This window comes from Somniosus microcephalus, chromosome 15 (assembly GCF_052327205.1).
Source record: "Somniosus microcephalus isolate GS21.2 chromosome 15, FLI_Smic_1.0, whole genome shotgun sequence".
NCBI lineage: Eukaryota > Metazoa > Chordata > Chondrichthyes > Squaliformes > Somniosidae > Somniosus > Somniosus microcephalus.
Genome location: NC_141001.1, coordinates 63,234,776 through 63,243,958, shown reverse-complemented (window position 1 = coordinate 63,243,958; position 9,183 = coordinate 63,234,776). Strand labels below are relative to the sequence as shown.

General features: G+C 48.4%; 1 protein-coding gene across 1 annotated transcript in view; it reads left to right on the top strand.

Moving 5' to 3' along the window:
- The first annotated feature begins 213 nt into the window (after positions 1-213).
- The window catches only part of insc (INSC spindle orientation adaptor protein), an 811,538-nt gene continuing 802,568 nt past the window's right edge, over positions 214-9,183 (top strand). Inside the window, exon 1 of the mRNA XM_086007893.1 lies at positions 214-301. The gene's annotated coding sequence lies outside the window, so the exon portion shown is untranslated. The remainder of the gene's footprint in view (positions 302-9,183) is intronic.

Genomic DNA, 9,183 nt, shown 5'->3' with positions numbered 1-9,183 from the left:
ATTAAATTGGGGCTAATATTTCTATTAGTTTTGTTTTGGCTTCTGCATTCATAGTATGAAAATAGTAAAAATGACAGATTGGAACCAATGGTGCCTCAGCTCCAAAACTAAATGATATCCTAATATACAAATAGTGTTTGTAATTCAAGTGCCTTAAGATAATGCTAACAGCTAATAATGTAATTACCATAATCTGTTTGTTTTTGTAGGTTCTTCCAAGGCCTAATGACTGATTTCTCAACATTGGGAATATTTCTTTTTGGATTAAATAATACCAAGAAATTCAGGCTTCTTGGTTAAGGTACTTTTTAACAAATTATTTGAGAAAAAGACTTGCGATTTGTAGATGTATGTAACTGGTCAACAAATTTTAATCAGATGTAACTATGTATTAATGGTATACTGTTATGATCATTTTTTGAAGAAAAATAAGCTTGTAACAGCGCAGAAGAAAGAGAGAGTCGGAGAAGCATCCTTCAAGGCATCTCAAAGCACTCGCTGTCACTTTTGAACCACATTATGTAGACAATTGCAGCAGCCAATTTGCATGCACAGGATCTCACATAAGAGCAAATGAGATGAATGACCAGCTAATCTGTTTTTGGTGGTGCTGGTTGAGGGAGGAACCTTTCTTGGCCAATGCACCAGGATTGCTCTTCAATGACTAGTGCCATAGGAATCTTTTATGTCTATCTGATCAGACAGATAGGGCATTGGTTTAATGTCTCATCTGAAAGGCGGCTCCTCCAACAATGCAACACTTTCTCTATACCGCACTGAAGTATTGGCCTACATTATGTGCTGAAGTCCAGCAGTGGTTTGAAGGTTTTCAAAGAATAGGCTCTGATCTCACTTTTTTTATTGTGGAAAAAATTGAGCTTTTTCTCACTGTTAAATATCTGACCACTGCTTATCTCACACAGCAATGACTTTTTATTCATAGAATTAATCTGATCTTTTGATCTGATCTACTGGCTGCCTCATGTTCCAGCACCAAAGAATTTCCATCAAAAAAATTAACTCCAAAATCAATATTTAAAAATAAGACCCAACTACCGACTTTCTAAACTATCCACAACTATTAACTAATGTTTGGTAAATTTGACTATAAATGTATCTGCACCCATACCACTCCTTATTATAACATATAAAAAAACTTCGTCAGTTCTTTAATGCTTATTTTAAATTTTACTTGTGCAAAATTTCAGCTGAGACGTATTACCAATAAGTAATGTAATACGCTATATAGGCAACAATGGAAGAGATTTATGGGGCATTGGTAGTGGTGAGCGTTCACCCTGAATATGTAACAGACATTTTTGTTGACCAGTTAGGCAGGAATTGCCTTGTTATTTTCAGTGCAACAATGAACTGTGTCCATCTTGGGATGCAGTCTCCATTTAAAGGGAGTGGAAGGTTGGGTTTGTGTTCTGGAGCAAAGAGAGAGAACAGGAGCTCACGTATTCACCTCGCTGAAGCACTGTGCTGCCAGCCTTGGCCTCTTCCACTGGCAAAGTGGTGTGGCAGCCAAGGAGCTGGACTGCCTTCTCCTCATGAGTGGCGAGGGCTCTTAATGATGGAATGACCTCCACCCCCCCCCCCACGTTTCTCCGACTCTCTCTGTCGTTGTGCAGAGAATGGAGGTTAGACTTGCAGTTTATTACTGTGTGTGTGTGGTAAACCACTTTTATCGTTCACTATCGTTACACTATGGTTATCACTGTTATATCGTTACACTATGGTTATCACTGTTTACACTGTTGTATCACTACACGAGGTCGCCTCTTGTCATGCTGTTATACCTGGGCTGACCACTGCTGACTCCGCCCATGGCTCCACCTACTTGCCCAGGTATAAAGGTGGTCGACTGGCTGGTATTCCTCCTTGTTGGATCCGATCACCCACGAGGGTGGGCTCTGTTATTTAGCCAATAAAAACCTATAGTTACTGTCTTAACTCGTTGCTTTTCATTGGATGAATTGATAGGTATATCAATTTTATTGGCTAAATTTTGAAATGTCTTTAACGGAGCAGCCAAACGACCAGTCAGACGCCCAGCTTCAACAGCCACAGCAGCCGGCCTGGCTGCGAGCCCTCCGACCGCCGTACCTGGATCTAAACCCACAGGCAGCAAACTCAGCCCTCGACTTCAAACACTGGCTGAGCTGTTTTGAATCCTACCTGGGAGAATCCGGCGTGCCTCAGAGATCCAAACTAAGAGTTCTGACCGCCCAAGTGAGCCCTAAAGTATTTGCACTCATCCAGGACCTTACTACATACGAGACCGCCCTCAACCTGCTGAAAGAGCAGTACCGGAGCCCGGTAAATTCTATGTATGCCAGACATCTCCTAAGATCCTGCCCGCAACAGCCAGGAGAGTCTGTAGATGAATTTTTACGGGCGCTACAAACACTCGGCGGGGACTGTGACTTTAAAGCTGTAACGGCTGCAGAAAATACTGAAGAGAATATCCGCGATGCCTTCGTGAAAGGCCTTCGGTCCGACTACTCACGGCAAAGACTGCTCGAATCAAAGGACCTCGACCTGAACACAGCTGCAGCCCTCGCTCGCTCTCTGGAAGTGGCCCATCGGGACCTCGAGGCGTATTCCAGGTACTGTGCTGCGCGACCCTGGGACTCGGGCCCGACCCCGACCGCAATACCCCTCGCACCGCCGCCTCTGGGACCTACCTCAGCGTCGGCGTCCCGGACCCGATCGGGACCGCCACCCCTGGTACCGGCTGCGACATCGGAGCCCCGCGATCGGGCTGCCGGCTGCTTTTTCTGTGGCCAGGCGAAACACCCGAGGGCGCACTGCCCTGCAAGAAACGCGACCTGCTCCGACTGCCACAAGAAAGGCCACTTCGCGAAGGCCTGCAGGGGGAAAGCCACAGACGCCAGCAGTGCCTCATGCGAGTTGTGGGGGCGGCCATCTTTCATCAAGGCCACAGATGCCAGTATCCCCTCGTGTGAGTCGTGGGGGCGGCCATCTTTGATCAAGGCCACCGACACCGGCAGTGCCTCATGTGAGTTGTGGGGGCGGCCATCTTCTCCGCCATTTTATGCAACGCCGTGGGCACCGCCATTTTGTTCACCACACTCGACCGCCACCTTGTCTCCAGACCCGACCGCAGCCTCACCCGCAGACTACAGCAGCTCGCTCAGCCATACACTAGCCTCCGTCACACTGGACCAAGCTCGCCCGCATCACCTGTCCAAGTCCATGATGGACATCAAAGTAAACGGCCACGCCACGACCTGCCTGTTCGACAGCGGAAGCACGGAGAGTTTCATCCATCCAGACACGGTGAGCCACTACTCCCTCACTGTCCAGCCAACGCGCAACCGGATCTCGATGGCGTTGAGGTCCCATTCAACAGACATCAGCGGATACTGTGTTGTGACCCTGTCGGTTAGGGGCACGGAGTATAAAAATTTTAAACTTCTCGCCTTGCCCCAACTCTGCGCTGCCGTCCTACTAGGGCTGGATTTCCAATCCCACCTTCAAAGTGTCACTTTGGCATACGGTGGACCCCTCCCCCCACTCACAGTCGACAACCAACAGCCTTTAAACCGCCCACCGCGTACCACCTGCGGCCTATCCACCCTCAGGGTTCCGCCCCCCTCCCTGTTCGCCAACCTCACCCGCGACTGTAAACCCGTCGCTACCAAGAGCAGGCGGTACAGCACCGGGGACAGAGCTTTTATTAGCTCTGAGGTGCAGCGTCTCCTGAAAGAGGGCAGCATCGAGAGGAGCAACAGCCCCTGGCGTGCCCAGGTTGTAGTCGTTAAGACCGGCGATAAAAACCGCCTAGTCATCGACTACAGCCAAACCATAAACCGGTACACCCAGCTGGACGCATACCCCCTTCCCCGCATATCTGATATGGTCAATCAGATTGCACAGTACCAAATATTCTCTACCATCGACCTTAAGTCGGCCTACCACCAACTCCCTATCCGCCCTGAGGACCGCCAGTATACCGCCTTCGAGGCGAATGGCCGCCTCTACCACTTCCTTAGGGTTCCCTTCGGCGTCACCAGCGGGGTTTCGGTCTTCCAAAGGGAGATGGACCGGATGGTTGACCAGAACGGGCTGCAAGCCACGTTCCCCTATCTAGATAACGTCACCATCTGCGGCCGCGACCGGCAGGACCATGATGTTAATCTGGAGAGATTCCTCCGTACGGCCCAATGGCTGAACCTCACCTACAATAAGGAGAAATGTGTGTTTAACACCTCGCGCCTTGCCATCCTCGGCTGCGTAGTAGAGAACGGAGTCATCGGCCCCGACCCCGAAAGAATGCGCCCCCTCATGGAGCTTCCCCTCCCCCACTGTCCAAAGGCGCTGAAGAGGACCCTGGGGCTCTTCGCCTACTATGCCCAATGGGTGCCCAATTATGCGGACAAAGCCAGACCCCTCATGAAGTCCGCCTCCTTCCCCCTGACGGCAGAAGCGTGCGCAGCCTTCTCCCTCATTAAGGGAGACATTGCTAAGGCCACAATGCACGCGGTGGATGAGTCTATCCCTTTCCAAGTGGAGAGCGATGCATCCGACTCCGCCCTAGCCGCAACCCTTAACCAGGAGGGGAGACCGGTGGCCTTCTTCTCAAGGACCCTCCAGGGCCCTGAGATCTGACACTCCTCGGTCGAGAAGGAGGCCCAGGCGATCGTGGAGGCTGTACGACGCTGGAGGCATTACCTGGCAGGCAAACGATTTACCCTCCTCACCGACCAGCGTTCGGTCGCTTTTATGTTTAATAACAAGCTGAGGGGCAAAATCAAGAACGACAAGATCTTGAGGTGGAGAATCGAGCTCTCCACCTATGATTATGAGATCTTGTACCGGCCTGGTAAACTGAACGAACCCCCAGATGCTCTAGCACGAAGTACATGCGCCAACGCGCAAATTGATAGACTGCAGACCCTCCACAACGACCTCTGCCACCCTGGTGTCACCAGACTTTACCACTTCATTAAGGCCCGCAACCTGCCCTACTCCATCGAGGAGGTCAGGACCATGACCAGGAACTGCCAAACCTGTGCCGAATGCAAACCGCATTTCTTTAGGCCGGACAGAGCAAGCCTGATCAAGGCCACCCGCCCCTTCGAGCGCTTGAGCATCGATTTTAAGGGGCCCCTCCCATCCTCTGACTGTAATGTGTACTTCCTCAACATCATTGACGAGTACTCCCGTTTCCCCTTTGCCTTCCCCTGCCCAGACATGACCAGTACCACGGTCATCAAATGCCTGAACGACCTCTTCGCCGTGTTCGGGTTCCCGAACTATATACATAGCGACCGGGGCTCCTCCTTCATGAACGAGGAACTTCGCCAGTTCCTACTAGCGAGAGGTATTGCTGCAAGCAGGACCACCAGCTACAACCCCCGAGGGAACGGCCAGGTGGAAAGAGAGAATGCGACTGTCTGGAAGGCCGTTCTCTTAGCCTTAAAGTCCAAGGGCCTCCCAACCTCTCGCTGGCAGGAAGTCCTCCCGGCAGCGCTGCATTCCATCCGGTCACTGCTTTGCACTGCCATTAACGCCACCCCACATGAACGAATGTTTGTTTTCCCCAGGAAGTCGACTACGGGAACCACGCTACCAACTTGGCTGACCTCTCCGGGGCCCGTCTTGCTGCGAAAGCACGCGAGGGCCCATAAAATGGACCCCCTGGTCGAGAGGGTGGACCTCCTGCACGCCAACCCCCAGTACGCCTATGTGGCATACCCAGACGGGCGGGAGGACACAGTCTCCTTATGAGACCTCGCACCCTCGGGCATCCCTGAGACACCACCGTTACCCCCCACCACCCCCCCAAATCCAGCCCAGGTAGACGGCATGCCGGAACCCCACGAGCCTTCGCTGACCACGCAGACACCAGCATTAACATCGGATACTGCATCACCGCCGCCGCTGCTGCGACGATCGGAAAGGCTTACGAGGCCTCCGGACAGACTGACATACCCGAACTGGTAATACACTTCACCCCGCCGGACTCAAATCTAAACAAGGGGTGAATGTGGTAAACCACTTTTATCGTTCACTATCGTTACACTATGGTTATCACTGTTATATCGTTACACTATGGTTATCACTGTTTACACTGTTGTATCACTACACGAGGTCGCCTCTTGTCACGCTGTTATACCTGGGCTGGCCACTGCTGGCTCCGCCCATGGCTCCACCTACTTGCCCAGGTATAAAGGTGGTCGACTGGCTGGTATTCCTCCTTGTTGGATCCGATCACCCACGAGGGTGGGCTCTGTTATTTAGCCAATAAAAACCTATAGTTACTGTCTTAACTCGTCGCTTTTCATTGGATGAATTGATAGGTATATCAGTGTGAAGTGTCATTGTCGAGGTAGTGTGTGACAGGAGAAGGTGTGAGGGTGCCACATTAGTGTAGTATGCTTGGTAGTTATGCAAGTCAGTTGCTGTGTGATTAGGAACATAGAAACAGGAGTTGGCCATTCAGCCCCTCGAGCCTGTTCTGACATTCACTTAGAACATGGCGGATCTGTATCTCTATCAACCCGCCGTGGTTCCATAATCCTTAATATCCTTGCCTTACCAAAATCTAGCAATCTCAGTTATGAAATTTTCAATTGACCTAGTCTCAACAGCTTTTTGGGGGAGAGATTTCCAGATTTCCACTACCATTTGTGTGAAAAAGTGCATTCTGACATCACCCCTGAATGACCCAGCTCTAATTTTAAGGTTCTGCCCACTTGTTCTGGACTCTCCCACCAGAGGAAATCGTTTCTCTCCATCTGCCATATCAAATCTTTGAATCATCTAGATCATTCCATAGTCTTCGATACTCAAGGGAATACAAGGGTAGTTTATGCAACCTGTCTTCATAATTAAACTCTTTTAGCCCGAGTATCATTCTGGTGAATCTGCGCTGCACTCCCTCCAAGGCCAATATACCCTTCCTGAGGTGCGGTGCCCACAACTGAGTACAGTACTCCAGATGGGGTCCAACCAGAGCTAAGTACAGCTGTAACATAAATTCCACCCCTTTGTATTCCAGCCCTCTTGAGATAAAGACCGACATCCCATTAGCCTTTTAAATTAGTTTTTGTACCTGTCCACTAGCCTTTACTGACCTCTGTACTTGGATTCCTAAATCTCTCTGCTCATCCACAGTTCCTAGCTTCTCACCATTTAGAAAATACTCTGATCGATCTTTCGGAGGTCCAAAGTGGATGATCTCACACTTTTTCACATTGAGTTCCATCTGCCACAGTTTTGTCCACTCACTTAATCTATCAGTCTCCCTTTGCAACCTTCTGCTGCCGTCTACATTATTTACTATGCCACCTAATTTCATGTCATCGGACTTAGATACATGGTTCTCTATTCCTTCATCCAAGTCATTTATAAATATAATGAAAAGCTGAAGCCCCAATACAGATCCCTGAGGACACCACTAGTCATATCCTGCCAATTTGAGTACATACTCATTTTCCCTACTCTTTTCTCTTACCTCCTAGCCAATTTCCTATCCAAACCTATAGGTTGCCTCCAATTCCATGTGCTCTCATTTTAGTTAACAGTTTCTTATGTGGAATCTTGTTGAATGCCTTCTGGAAGTCCATATAAATAACATCCATAGACACTCCCTTATCTACCATGTTTGTTACCTCCTCAAAAAATTCAACGAGGCTCATTAGACATGACTTACTCATTGCAAATTCATGCTGGCTCTCCCTGATCAGTGATTAGGGAGCTGTGTGGGCATTTATGCTACAGGTGTGAATGCAGCTTTCAGCAAGTTTGGAGTGTGGTGCTACCCAAGGTGGACAGGGAAAGAAGGGAGAACAAGTTGAGTGGGAAAAAGACCTCCAAACAGTAATGCAGAGGTCGGGGATGGCATTAAAAGGGAAATTAGAGAAGCGTGCAATAAGGGCACGACAGTTATCATGGGTGACTTTAATCTACATATAGATTGGGCTAACAACATTGGTAACAATACTATGGAGGAGGAATTCCTGGAGTGTATACGGGATGGTTTCCTGGACCAATATGTCGAGGAACCAACTAGAGATCAGGCTATCTTGGACTGGGTATTATGTAATGAGAAAGGATTAATTAGCAATCTTGTTGTGCGAGGCCCCTTGGGTAAGAGCGATCATAATATGATAGAATTCTTCATTAAGATGGAGAGTGAAGTAGTTGACTCAGAGACTAGGGTCCTGAATTTAAATAAAGGGAACTACGATGGTATGAGGCGCGAGTTGGGTAGGATTGATTGGGGAATGTCACTCAGAGGGTTGACGGTGGATAGGCAATGGCAAACATTCAAAGATTGCATGGATGAACTACAGAATTTGTTCATCCCAGTTTGGCATAAAAATAAAACAAAAAAGGTGACTCAACCATGGCTAACAAGGGAAATTAGGGATAGCATAAGATCCAAGGAGAGGACATATAAATTGGCCAGAATAAGCAGTAAACCTGAGGATTGGGAGCAGCTTAGGATTCAACAAAGGAGGACAAAGGGATTAATTAAGAGGGGGAAAATAGAGTATGAGAGTAAGCTTGCAGGGAACATAAAAACTGACTGTAAAAGCTTTTATAGATATGTGAAGAGAAAAAGATTGGTGAAGTCAAGCGTAGGTCCCTTGCAGTCAGAATCGGGGGAATTTATAATGGGGAACAAAGAAATAGCAGACCAATTAAATACATACTTTGGTTCTGTCTTCACAAAGAAGGACACAAATAACCTCCCGGAGATGTCGGGGAACATAGGGTCTAATAAAAGGGAGGAACTGATAGAAATCAGTATTTGTAAGGAAATGGTGTTAGGGAAATTGATGGGATTGAAGGCCGATAAATCTCCAGGGCCTGATAATCTACAACCTAGGGTACTTAAGGAAGTGGCCCTAGAAAGAGTAGATGCATTGCTGGTCATCTTCCAAAATTCGATAGACTCTGGAACAGTACCCATGGATTGGCGGGCAGCTAATGTTACCCCACTATTCAAAAAAGGTGGTAGAGAGAAAACGGGGAATTACAGACCGGTAAGCCTGACATCGGTAGTGGGGAAAATGCTAGAGTCCATTATAAAAGATGTAATAGCAGAGCACTTGGAAAGCAGTGACAGGATCGGACAAAGTCAACATGGATTTACAAAAGGTAAATCATGCTTGACCAATCTACTGGAATTTTTTGAGGATG